At 45.1% G+C, this 12,705-nt stretch overlaps 1 long non-coding RNA gene across 1 annotated transcript in view; it reads left to right on the plus strand.

The window, feature by feature from the left end:
* LOC122556938 (uncharacterized) overlaps positions 1-11,655 on the plus strand; it is a 41,009-nt gene extending 29,354 nt beyond the window's left edge. Inside the window, exons 2-3 of the long non-coding RNA XR_006313715.2 lie at positions 418-473; positions 9,218-11,655. This is a non-coding gene — a long non-coding RNA (uncharacterized LOC122556938). The remainder of the gene's footprint in view (positions 1-417; positions 474-9,217) is intronic.
* Positions 11,656-12,705: the final 1,050 nt, after the last annotated feature.

Below are 12,705 nucleotides of genomic sequence, written 5' to 3' on the forward strand. Positions count from 1 at the left end.
TTGAGGCCAAAACATTGAAGGTTTTCAAAATGGAGTTAGATATAATTCTTAGAAATAAAGGGATCAAAGACTATGGTGAGAAAATGGGTACTGTTTACTGGACTGAATGATAAAACACGATCATATTGAATGGTGAAGCAGGTTCGAACAGGCAAATGGTCTACCCCTGCTACTATTTTCTTTGTTTCCATGTCAAAGCACACCACATTCAGTGAAATAGATTTGAAATGCAGTCAGTAACATTTTTGCTGGGCAGACATGAGAGTTAATTTGTTGTTAAAAAGGTTTCCTAAACAGCAATGATCTAAATGACCAAATAACAGAGGTGGACAAATGGAGCATGGAGTGTTTCATTTCCCTCTCTGATTCAATTTTGATTTAATCCCTCCCCTTCCCTTCACTTTTTTGATCACATAGGCATTTTGAGTGCGAGCAGCAGCTGAATTTAAACGACCCGGAAGGCTACAGCTAAGGTGAGACAGTTTGTTTTAAAATTACTTACCGGTAGCGGGCAGCGGTGTTTTTTTTCTCTTCACAGAAAGAGCGGGAGCAGCAGGGGGAAGTGACGACGACCAAAGGGGCAGCCGGAAGCTGGTGTAGCGCAAGCTTACCTGGGTAGGTTTTTTTTCCTATAAAAGTGCACAGGAGAGGAACCCGAGGCACTACAGAGGTAGTGCCTCCCATCCTCCCTCCTCCAGCCTAATAATAAGACCCGTAGGTAAGTGCTGCATTTTGCTTGTTCTATTCTTTAGACCTAGTTTTTTTTAAAAAGGTTACTTTTAGAGGGATGGCAGTGAAGGCAGTGCAATGTTCCTCTTGCAACATGTTTGAGGTGAGGGATGCCATGGTCGTCCCTGCTGATTACACTTGCAGGAAGTGCACCCATCTCCAGCTCCTCCAAGACCGTGTTAGGGAACTGGAGTTGGGTGAACTTAGGATCATTCGGGAGGCAGAGGCGGTCATAGATCGGAGCTTTAGGGAAGTAGTAACTCCAAAGATTGCAGACAGATGGGTGACAGTGAGGGGGACTGGGAGGAAGCAGCCAGTGCAGAGACCCCCTGCGGCCGTTCCCCTCAGAACAAGTATACCGTTTTGGATACTAGTGGGGGGGACGACTTACCAGGGGTAAGCAATGGGGTTCAGGCCTCTGGCACGGAGCCTGTCCCCGTTGCTCAGACGGGAATGGTGGAGAAGAGCAGAGCAATAGTTATTGGGGACTCGATAGTTCGGGGCACAGATAGGCGGTTCTGTGGGGGCGAGAGAGACTCACGTTTGGTATGTTGCCTCCCAGGTGCAAGGGTACGTGACGTCTCTGATCGTGTTTTCCGGGTCCTTAAGGGGGAGGGGGAGGGGGAGCAGCCCGAAGTCGTGGTCCACATTGGCACCAACGACATAGGTAGGAGGAGGGCTGAGGATGTTAGGCAGGCTTTCAGGGAGCTAGGTTGGAAGCTCAGACTTAGAACAAACAGAGTTATTGTCTCTGGTTTGTTACCGGTGCCACGTGATAGAAAGTCGAGGAATAGGGAGAGAGAACAGTTAAATGCGTGGCTACAGGGATGGTGCAGGAGGGAGGGATTCCGGTATCTGGATAACTGGGGTTCTTTATGGGGAAGGTGGGATGGTCTACACCTAAACCTGAGGGGCACCAGTATCCTTGGCGGGAGGTTTGCTAGTGCTCTTGGGGGGGGGTTTAAACTAACTCTACAGGGACATGGGAACCTAGACTGTAGCTTTAGGGTGCAGGACCTGGAGTGTAGGGAGGTTAGGAACATGGCATCAATCTCAAAGGAGGGTGTCTGTAAACAGGAAAGTGGCTTGAAGTGTGTATAATTCAATGCAAGAAGTATACGAAATAAGGTAGGTGAACTTGCAGCGTGGGTTGGTACCTGGGATTTCGATGTTGTGGCTATTACGGAGACATGGGTAGAACAGGGACAGGATTGGCTGTTGCAGGTTCCAGGGTTTAAATGTTTTAGTAGGGTCAGAGGTGGGGGTAAAAGAGGGGGAGGTGTGGCATTGCTTGTCAAAGATTGTATTACAGCGGTGGAAAGGACGATGGATGAAGACTCGCCATCTGAGGTAGTTTGGGCTGAGGTTAGGAATAGGAAAGGTGAGGTCACCCTGTTAGGAGTTTTCTACAGGCCTCCTAATAGTCCAAGAGATGTAGAAGAAAGGATTGCGAGGATGATTCAGGAGAAGAGTGAAAGTAATAGGGTGGTTGTTATGGGGGTCTTTAACTTTCCAGATATTGACTGGGAAAGCTATAGCTCGAGTTCGTTAGATGGGTCAGTGTTTGTCCAATGTGCGCAGGAGGGTTTCCTGACACAATATGTAGACAGGCCAACAAGAGGTGAGGCCATACTGGATTTGGTTCTGGGTAACGAACCAGGCCAGGTGTTAGAATTGGAGGTAGGTGAGCACTTTGGGGACAGTGACCACAATTCGGTGACTTTTACTCTAATGATGGAGAGGGATAAGTGTGCACTGCAGGGCAAGAGTTATAACTAGGGGCAGGGAAATTATGATGCGGTGAGGCACGACCTAGGATGCGTGGCTTGGAAAAGTAGGCTTCAAGGCATGGGCACAATTGATATGTGGAGCTTGTTCAAGGAGCAACTATTGAGTGTCCTTGATAAGTATGTACCTGTCAGGCAGGGAGGAAATGGTCGTGTGAGGGAGCCGTGGTTTAATAAGGAATTGGAATCCCTTGTTAAATGGAAGAGGGCGGCCTATGTAAAGATGAGGCGTGAAGGTTCAATTGGGGCGATTGAGAGTTATAAGGTAGCCAGGAAGGATCTGAAGAGAGAGCTAAGAGCAGCAAGGAGGGGACATGACTTAGTTGGTAGTATTAGGGAAAACCAAAGGCTTTCTATAGGTATGTCAGGAATAAAAGAATGACTAGGCTAGGAATAGGTCCAGTCAAGGATAGTAGTGGGAAGTTGCGTGTGGAGGCTGAAGAGATTGGGGAGACACTAAATGAATACTTTTTGTCAGTATTCACTCAGGAACAGGACATTGTTGCCAATGAGAATATTGAGTCACAATTAGAATGGACGGCTTTGAGGTATGTAGGGAAGAGGTGTTGGAAATTCTGGAAAGGGTGAAAATAGATAAGTCCCCTGGGCCTGATGGCATTTATCCTAGGATTCTCTGGGAAGCAAGGGAGGAGATTGCAGAGCCATTGGCCTTGATTTTTATGTCCTCGTTGTCTACTGGAATAGTGTCAGTAGACTGGAGGATAACAAATGTGGTTCCCTTCTTCAAGAAGGGGAGTAGGGATAACCCAAGTAACTATAGGCCGGTGAGTCTCACTTCTGTTGTGGGCAAAGTCTTAGAGAGAATTGTAAGGGATAGGATTTATGTACATCTGGATAGGAATAATGTGATCAAGGATAGTCAGCATGGTTTTGTGAAGGGCAGGTCGTGCCTCACAAACCTTATTGAATTCTTTGAGAAGGTAAGTAAGGAGGTAGATGAGGGTAAAGTGGTAGATGTGGTGTATATGGATTTTAGTAAGGCGTTTGATAAGGTTCCCCATGGTAGGAAAATGCAAGGAGGTATGGCATTGAGGGTGAGTTGGAGGTTTGGATTAGGAATTGGCTGGCTGGAAGAAGACAGAGGGTAGTAGTTGATTGCAAAGGTTCATCTTGGAGTGCAGTTACTAGCGGTGTTCCGCAAGGATCTGTTTTGGGACCATTGCTGTTTGTCATTTTTATAAATGACCTGGAGGAGGGGCTAGAAGGTTGGGTGAGCAAGTTTGCGGATGATACGAAAGTCGGTGGAGTTGTTGACAGTGAGGAAGGATGTGTCAGGTTACAGCGGCATATAGATAAGTTGCAGAGCTGGGCAGAAAGGTAGCAAATGGAGTTCAATGTAGGTAAGTGTGAGGTGTTTCACTTTGGTAAGAGTAACAAAAAGACGGGGTGCTGGGCTAATGGTCGGATACTTGGTAGTGTGGATGAGCAGAGGGATCTTGGTGTTCATGTACACAGATCTCTGAAAGTTGCCACCCAGGTAAATAGTGCGGTGAAGAAGGCATATGGCGTACTGGCTTTTATTGGTAGAGGAATTGAGTTCCGGAGTCCTGAGGTCATGTTGCAGTTGTATAAGACTCTGGTGCGGCTGCATCTGGAGTATTGTGTGCAGTTTTGGTCGCCATACTATAGGAAGGATGTGGAGGCACTGGAACGGGTGCAGAGGTGGTTTACCAGGATGTTGCCTGGTATGGTAGGAAGATCGTATGAGGAAAGACTGAGACACTTGGGGCTGTTTTCATTGGAGAAAAGAAGGTTTAGGGATGATTTGATAGAGGTGTACAAGATGATTAGGGGTTTAGATAGGGTTGACCATGAGAATCTTTTTCCACGTATGGAGTCAGCTATTACGAGGGGGCATAGCTTTAAATTAAGGGATGGTAGGTATAGGACAGATGTTAGGGGTAGATTCTTTACTCAGCGAGTCGTGAGTTCATGGAATGCCCTGCCAGTAGCAGTGGTGGACTCTCCCTCTTTATGGGCATTTAAACGGGCATTGGATAGGCATATGGAGGATAGTGGGCTAGTGTAGGTTAGGTGGGCTTGGGTCGGCGCAACATCGAGGGCCAAAGGGCCTGTACTGCGCTGTATTTTTCCATGTTCTAAGCATTACACAGAAAGAGAAGGACACTATGTATCACTGGCCACTCGGGTGTTCTTTCTTCCTGGTTATAGAGTCAAAGAGATGTACAGCACGGAAACAGACCCTTCGGTCCAATTTGTCCATGGCGACCAGATATCCCAATCCAATCTAGTCCCACCTGCCAGCACCTGGCCCATATCCCTCCAAACCCTTCCTATTCATATACCCATCCAGATGCCTTTTAAATGTTGCAATTGTACAAGCCTCCAGCACTTCCTCTGGCAGCAATTCCACACACGTACCACCCTTTGTGTGAAAACGTTGCCCCATAGGTCTTTAGATTACATTAGGGTGTGGAAACAGGCCCTTCGGCCCAACAAGTCCACACCGCCCCGCCGAAACGCAACCCACCCATACCCCTACATTTACCTCTTACCTAACACTACGGGCAATTTAGCCTGGCCAATTCACCTAACATGCACATCTTTGGACTGCGGGAGGAAACCGGAGCACCCGGAGGAAACCCACGCAGACACGGGGAGAACATGCAAACTCCACACAGTCAATCGCCTGAGGCGGGAATTGAACCCGGGTCTCTGGCGCTGTGAGGCAGCAGTGCTAACCACTGTGCCACCGTGCCTCCCACTAAGGTCTCTTTTCTTTCTTTCCCCTCTCACCCTAAACCTATGCCCTCCATTTCTGGACTCTCACACCCCAGGGAAAAGAATTTATCCTATCTATGCTGCCCATTATTTTATAAACCTCTATAAGATCACCGATCAGTCTCCGATGGTCCAGGGAAAACAGCCCCAGCCTATTCAACCTCTCCCTGTGGTTCAAATTCTCCAATCCTGGTAACATCTTTGTAAATCTTTTCTAAACCCATTCAAGTTTCACAACATCCTGTACTCAATACTCTGACCAATAAAGGAAAGCATACCAAATGCCTTCTCCACTATCCTATCTATCTGCAACTGTACTTCCAAGGAGCTATGAACCTGCACTCAAAGGTCTCTTTGTTCAGCAACACTGTCTAGGACCTTACCATTAAGTGTATAAGTCCTGCTAAGATTTGCTTTCTCAAATGCAGCACCTTGCATTTATTTAAATTAAACTCCATCTGCCACTCCGCAGCCCATTGACCAATCTGATCAAGATCCCATTGTAATCCGAGGTAACCTTCTTCACTGTCCACTACACCTCCAATTTTGGTGTTATCTGCAAACTTACCTCTTAAGCTCTCATCCAAATCATTTACATAAATGATGAAAAGTAGTGGACCCAGCACTGATCTTTGTGGCACTCCACTGGTCACAGGCATCCAGTCTGAAAAACAACCCTCCACCATCACCCTCTGCCTTCTACCTTTGAGCCAGTTCTGTATCCAAATGGTTAGTTCTCTGTATTCAATGAAATCTAACCTTGTTAACCAGTCTCCCATGGGGAACATTGGCGAATACCTTACTGAACTCCATGGAGATCACGTCTACTGCTCGGCCCTCTTCAATCCTCTTTGTTACTTCTTCAAAAAACTCAATCAGGTTTGTGAGACATGATTTCCAACGTACAAAGCCATGCTGGCTAACCCTAATCAGTCTTTGTCTTTCAAAATACATGTACATCCTGCCCCTCAGGATTCCCTCCAACTATTTGCCACCACCAACGTCAGGCTCACCAGTCTATCGTTCCCTGGCTTGTCCTTACCACCTTTCTTAAGTAGTGGAACCATGTTAGCCAACCTCCAATCTTCTAGCATCTCACCTGTGACTATTGATGATACAAATATCTCAGCAAGAGGCTCAGCAATCACTTCTCCAGCTGCCCACAGAGTTCTAGGGTACACCTGATCAGGTCCTGAGGATTTGTCCACTTTTTTGCGTTTCAAGACATCCAGCACCTCCTCTGTAATATGGACATTTTTTTTAAAAATGTCACCATCTATTTACCCACAATCTATGTCTTCCATTCCTTTTCCACAATAAACACTGATGCAAAATATTGGTTTAGTATCGCCCCCATTTTCTGTGGCTCCATACAAAGGCTACCTTGCTGATTTTTGAGGGGCCCTATTCTCTCCCAAGTTGCCCTTTTGTCCTTAATGTATTTGTAAAAACCCTTTGGATTCTCCTTAACCCTATTTGCCAAAGCTGTCAAATGTCCTCTTTTTGCACTTCTGATTTCCCTCTTATGTATACTCCTGCTGCCTTCTAAGGATTCACTCGATCTCTGCTGTCTATACCTGTTATAGCTTCCTTCTTTTTCTTAACCAAACCCTCAATTTCTCTCGTCATCCAGTATTCCCTACACTTACCAGCCTTTCCTTTCACCCTAACAGGAATATACTGTCTCTGGACTCCCGTCACTTCATTTATGAAGGCTTCCCATTTTTTAGCTGTCCCTTCATCTGCGAACGTCTGCTCCCAATCAACTTTTGAAAGTTCTTGCCTCCAAAATTAGCCTTCCTCCAATTTAGAACTTTAACTTTTATATTGGTCTGTCCTTTTCCATCACGATTTTAAAACAAATAGAATTATGGTCGCTGGCCCCAAAGTGCTCCCCCACTGGCACCTCAGTCACCTGCCCTGCCTTATTTCCCTAGAGGAGGTCAAGTTTTGCACCTTCTCTAGTAGCTATATCCACATACTGAATCAGAAAATTTTCTTGAACACACTTAACAAATTCCTCTCCATCTAAACCCTTAATACTATGGCAGTCCCAGTCTATGTTTGGAAAGTTAAAATCCACTACCATAACCACTCTATTATTCTTACAGATAACTGAAATCTCCTTCCAAATTTGTTTCTCAATTTCCTGCTGACTGTTAGGGGGTGGATAATTCAATCCCAATAAGATGATCATCCCTTTCTTATTTCTCAGTTCCACCCAAATAACTTCCCTGGATGTATTTCCAGGAATATCCTCCTGGAATGCAATGCTATCCCTTATCAAAAACGCCACTTCCCCTCCTCTCTTGCCTCCCTTTCTGTCCTTCCTGTCGCATTGTATCCTGGAACATTAAGCTGCCAGTCTTGTCCCATCCTGAGCCACATTTCTTTAATTGCTATGATATCCCAGCCCCATTTTCCTAACCATGCCCTAAGTTCATCTGCCTTCCCTGTTCAGCCTCTTGCATTGAAAGAAATGCAGTTAATTTATCAGTTCTATCTTGTTCTCTGTTTTGTCCCTGCCTGCTCTGACCATTTGATTCGCTTCTTTTCTCAACTGTACCAGTTTCAGATTGATCTCTTTCCTCATTATATCCCGGGGTTCCACCCCCCCAACCTTCAAATCCTCCCGAGCAGCTCTAGCAAATCTCCCTGCCAGTATATTAGACCCCTTCCAATTCAGGTGTAATCCATCCTCTTTTACAGATCACTCCCATCCCAGAAGAGATTTTAATGATCTAAAAATGTGAATCCTTCTCCCATACACCAGCTCCTCAGCCATGAATTCTATCATCACTTGCTCGTAGCACTATGAGTAATCCAGATATTGTTACTCTCGAGGACCTCCTTTTTAAATTCCTGCCTAACTCTCTATATTCTCCTTTCAGAATCTCATCCTTTTACCTTCCTATGTTGTTGATTCAATGTGTACAATGACCTTCTGCTGTGCCCTTTCCCTCTTGAGAACATTCTGCACCCTATCTGAGATAACCTTGATCCTGGCACCAGGGAGGCAACATACCAATCTGATTTTTCGCTGCTGGCCATAGAAACATCTGTCTATGCCTCTGACCAGAGAGTCCTCTATCACAATCGATTTCTTGGAACCTGACGTAACCCACATTGCATTTGACCCAGTCTCATTACCAGAAATTTGGCTGTTCGTGCTACATTCACCTGAGAATCCATCACCCCTACATTTTCCAAAACAACAAACTGGTGGTGGAATGTGAATAAAATTTTCTGCACTCATTGTTTCTTCAACCTACACGCACATCACATAGGATCGGGGGAGAAATAAGAATTACTGCTGTTTGGCAATATCCTATTGCAGACTCAGCAACAGTCTTTCTGTTGGTAGTATTCTAGAGTCTGATCTGAGAAGACTTTGGATTTGAATTCCATTTCAGACTTTTGAGCACAAGATTCTATGCTGACATTCCAGTGCATTGCCAAGGAAATGGTGAATGCTGGATCTGCTATTTTGCATATTAGATGTTTTTGTGCTGACGTACATGTAAAAGATCCCTTGATACTACTTCAGAATAGAGTCAGAGCATTCTCTTTACTCTCCTCACTAATAATTACCCTCAATAAACATCACTAAAACAAGGATTATCTGGCCACTGTCGCAGCTGTATATGGAATACAGTTACATTCAGACAGGAAACCATACTTCAAAAGTAATTTGTTTTTTGTAAAGTACTTTCAGACTTCATGATCAGGTTAATGAAAGGTGTCAAATAAATGTAACTCTTTCTTTCATTAATGAATGAAAATCAGCTCCAATTACATGTTGAAGGGATGCTTGAACCAAAATAAACTACCAAAATGAGGTCTGGCAGAAGAGAACAGGACAGATTGAATGTGCAGTCGAACATGGGCTTATCATTATTTAACCTGGTGTACCCAACATTCTGTCATTTTTATTACAGAACAAAATGTTACCATCATCTCTGGATATAGAACTAATAGATGGGAGATGTCATTGTTGAAGGCACAACATTTAGATTACTTACAGTGTGGAAACAGGCCCTTCGGCCCAACAAGTCCACACCGACCCACCGAAGCGCAACCCACCCAGACCCATTCCCCTACATTTACCCCTTCACCTAACACTACAGGCAATTTAGAATGGCCAATTCACCTAACCTGCACATTTTTGGATTGTGGGAGGAAACCGGAGCACCTGGAGTAAACCCACGTAGACACAAGGAGAATGTGCAGACACGGGGAGAATGTGCAAACTCCACACAGAGAGTCGCCTGAGGCCGGAATTGAACCCAGGTGTCTGGCGCTGTGAGGCAGCAGTGCCACTGTGCCGCCCCAATTTATTTTCCTGAGGAAGCATAACATCCTGATACTTCACAGGATGCATTCTTTGACACTGAAGCCAACTGTATCTGGTTCATCTGTAATTCCTCTTAAAAAGTGACTTCAATCCAACTTTAAAAGGAGGCAGTAAATGTAACCTGAAATCTGTCATGTGAATCTGTGAACTGAAACCATTTACAGAATCTATCTACAACAGCAGAAGCTTGTATATATGTGTTATATAAACATAAATATCACCTTTAGCATAATAAAATGTCACAAAGCATTTCACAGGAATATTATTCAGCAAAATTTGACACTGGAGAGATATTCAAAAAGAAAACTAAAAGACGAATCAAAGGCATAGACTTTAAAGAATATCTTAAAGGAAGAAAATGAAGCAGAGAATTGTAGAGGCTTAGAGGAGGGAATTCTAGAAGTGAGAACTTAGGCAGCCAAAATATAAGGCCACTTTAAAATCATAGGATGGTCAAGAGGTCAGAATTAGTTAAGCTCTGAGGTTTCAGGAGGTTGGAGGAGATTACAAACTTTAGAATGGGTAAGATCACACAGGTAGTTGAAAATGAGGAAGAGGTTGTATAATTAGGATGTTGTTGAACCAGGAGTCAATGTCACTCCGCTTTGAAATAACTGTATCCTGTTACCAAATCACCCTTTATTTACTTGTGCACAGTACACTGTGTCAGTGTACTTGGAGTCAGTCCCCTCAATGAGGAGATTCTAAATTTCTTGTTTTTTTTTTAATTCAAGTTTACATAAAGATACAAGACATGTAAGCAATTACAGTACAACAGAGAATCAAGGACATCAGCATAGGATGCCCCAAATCTCATTTTAAGCAGTAACAGTACATCAAACCGAACAAAATTGTCACAAAGGTCACTTTTCCTTTCAAATGAAAGGAAACATAACATTCCCCAAAGATAAAACGTTAAACAGTAGGCAAAGGCCCACAGTATACAACAAACACCTCACATTAGAGCACATCACCTGAATCAGGTTAAATACAAATCAGTCCATAAGACATATATCAACTGAAACAGCAAAAACAGTAAAAAAAAAACACAATACACAGATCTGGCTCTCAGCCACCCTTCTGACCTTACATCCCAAGCTGCTCCATGCACCAACTGGCCAGTAGCCTGTCTTCTGTTACGTGGACTGGCCAAGAGCCATCCAGCTCCCGACACCTTCCAAACCCCAACTGCCCTACACATCCTCTGGCACTTGGCCACCCTGCCTACTAACTGGGCATGCCCAACCCACTTTTCCCCCCGAGCTAGCCATCAGCCAAATGGTCCCCGTCTGCTCCGTGCACCGTATCCGGCCTTCCATCTAGACCCTTGCACCATCCGACCTCCGGCTATCACATGCACCTTCTGGCACCTTGCTGCCTCGCAAACGAACTGTCCCTCCCTGGCTCACTTTCTCCCAGGCTGGACATCTGTCTTCCAACTATTGACAAACTGGCCGTTGGTTGAGCCTGTTCTATATAAGAACACACAAAAATATGACACGCACACACAGAAACACACACAAAGAACAAATTCCACTGACAGTAACAGAACCACACACAGTGACAAAGTCCACAGACAATTACAGAGCCCAAACACAGGAACAAAAGTCTACACCCAAAGGCAGCTTCCATGTCCAAAGGCAGAGTCCACACAGACAGGGAGAATCTACTCCCGGGGGCCAAATCTACACTAGAAATTAAATCCACACACGAAACCAAGTACACACACAGGTGAAGTCCACTCACAACGGCAGATTACACTCATGGAAGCACAGACACACCCAGGAAGCACAGACCACACATTGATGGTCAATCTTACTTGTGAAGGCACAGTCCACGAACCAGTAGTAGGTAGGCCGGGTCTCTTCACCAAGTCATCCTCCAGTCACCAATCCTCCAGAGTGCACTGACTGCACAAAAATCAGCTCACCAAAAAAAGCAGGACACACTGGCTGTGGCCCAGCCAGCTCAGGAATAAGTTCTCAATAAAAAGAACAGCAGTACACACTGACTGTGCGACCAGCCAGCTCAGAATTAGTCCCCTCAACCGAGGTTATTTTAAATCTCCTGGTTAGATTTTCTTTTCCGCCCTCATATTCACCCATGTGGCCAATGAACCATTGACAAGCAAACCACAGAGCAAGCAATGCTTATGTAAAAAAGTGAAAGGGAGGGTAGGGACTAAATCAATATAGAATTGGAAGGGGAAATAAAGCACTCCATTCCCCGCAGTGTCCACTTCTCTGTAAAGGTATCAAGAAGATTGGTGGACACCACATGCTCCTTCTCCGGGGACACCCCAGGCCCGAACATAACCGCGGAAGAGGGGCAGGCAATCGGCCATAACAACCCCCTGGCCAGCCCACTGCCTGGACTTGTTAATGGCCAGCCTGGTCAGGCCCAGGAGCAGACCCATGAGGAGATCCTCTGACCTCCCTGATCCCCTCCACATCGGGTACCCAAAGACCAGAAACATGGAAGTGAAGTGCAACCAGAAGCAGAGAAGAAAGTTCTTCAGGTGACCAAAAAAAGGGGTGAAAACACTTACACCCAACATATACATGGTCCATGAACTCCACAGTGCCACAGCATTTGCAGTTGAATCTGCTGGATATATATATATTTTTTAAAAAAAGCCAAACAGCAGTAGTGTCTATTTTAGTCAGCACCCATGTTGTGTGCGTGTAGGACACAGTGAAAAAACATCAAGTATAGAAATCTTTATTAATATTCCACCACCAGAAAGTAAAACTACCCAAGTGGCCTGTGGTAAACAGAGCCCCATTCTTAAGGGCAATGCCTACACAAACAAAAAAGTGAAGGGGAGGGTAAGGATTAAATCAAAATAGAATTGGAGGGGGAAATAAAGCACTCCATGCCACTCATTGACTATCGCTTCCTAAAGACCCTGAGAGAGTTAGTGAACATCGTGTGTTCCTTCTCCAGGGACACACGGGAGCAAACATAGCTACAGAAGAGGAGCAGGCAATTGGCCATAATGGTTATTTGCATGGCTCGCTGCCTGGACCTGTTTATGGCCAGGCCCAGGAGCAGATCCACTAGGAGATCCTT

Source organism: Chiloscyllium plagiosum, unplaced genomic scaffold (assembly GCF_037043375.1).
Source record: "Chiloscyllium plagiosum isolate Xiang-an unplaced genomic scaffold, Cpla_swu_hap1 HiC_scaffold_16, whole genome shotgun sequence".
Lineage (NCBI taxonomy): Eukaryota > Metazoa > Chordata > Chondrichthyes > Orectolobiformes > Hemiscylliidae > Chiloscyllium > Chiloscyllium plagiosum.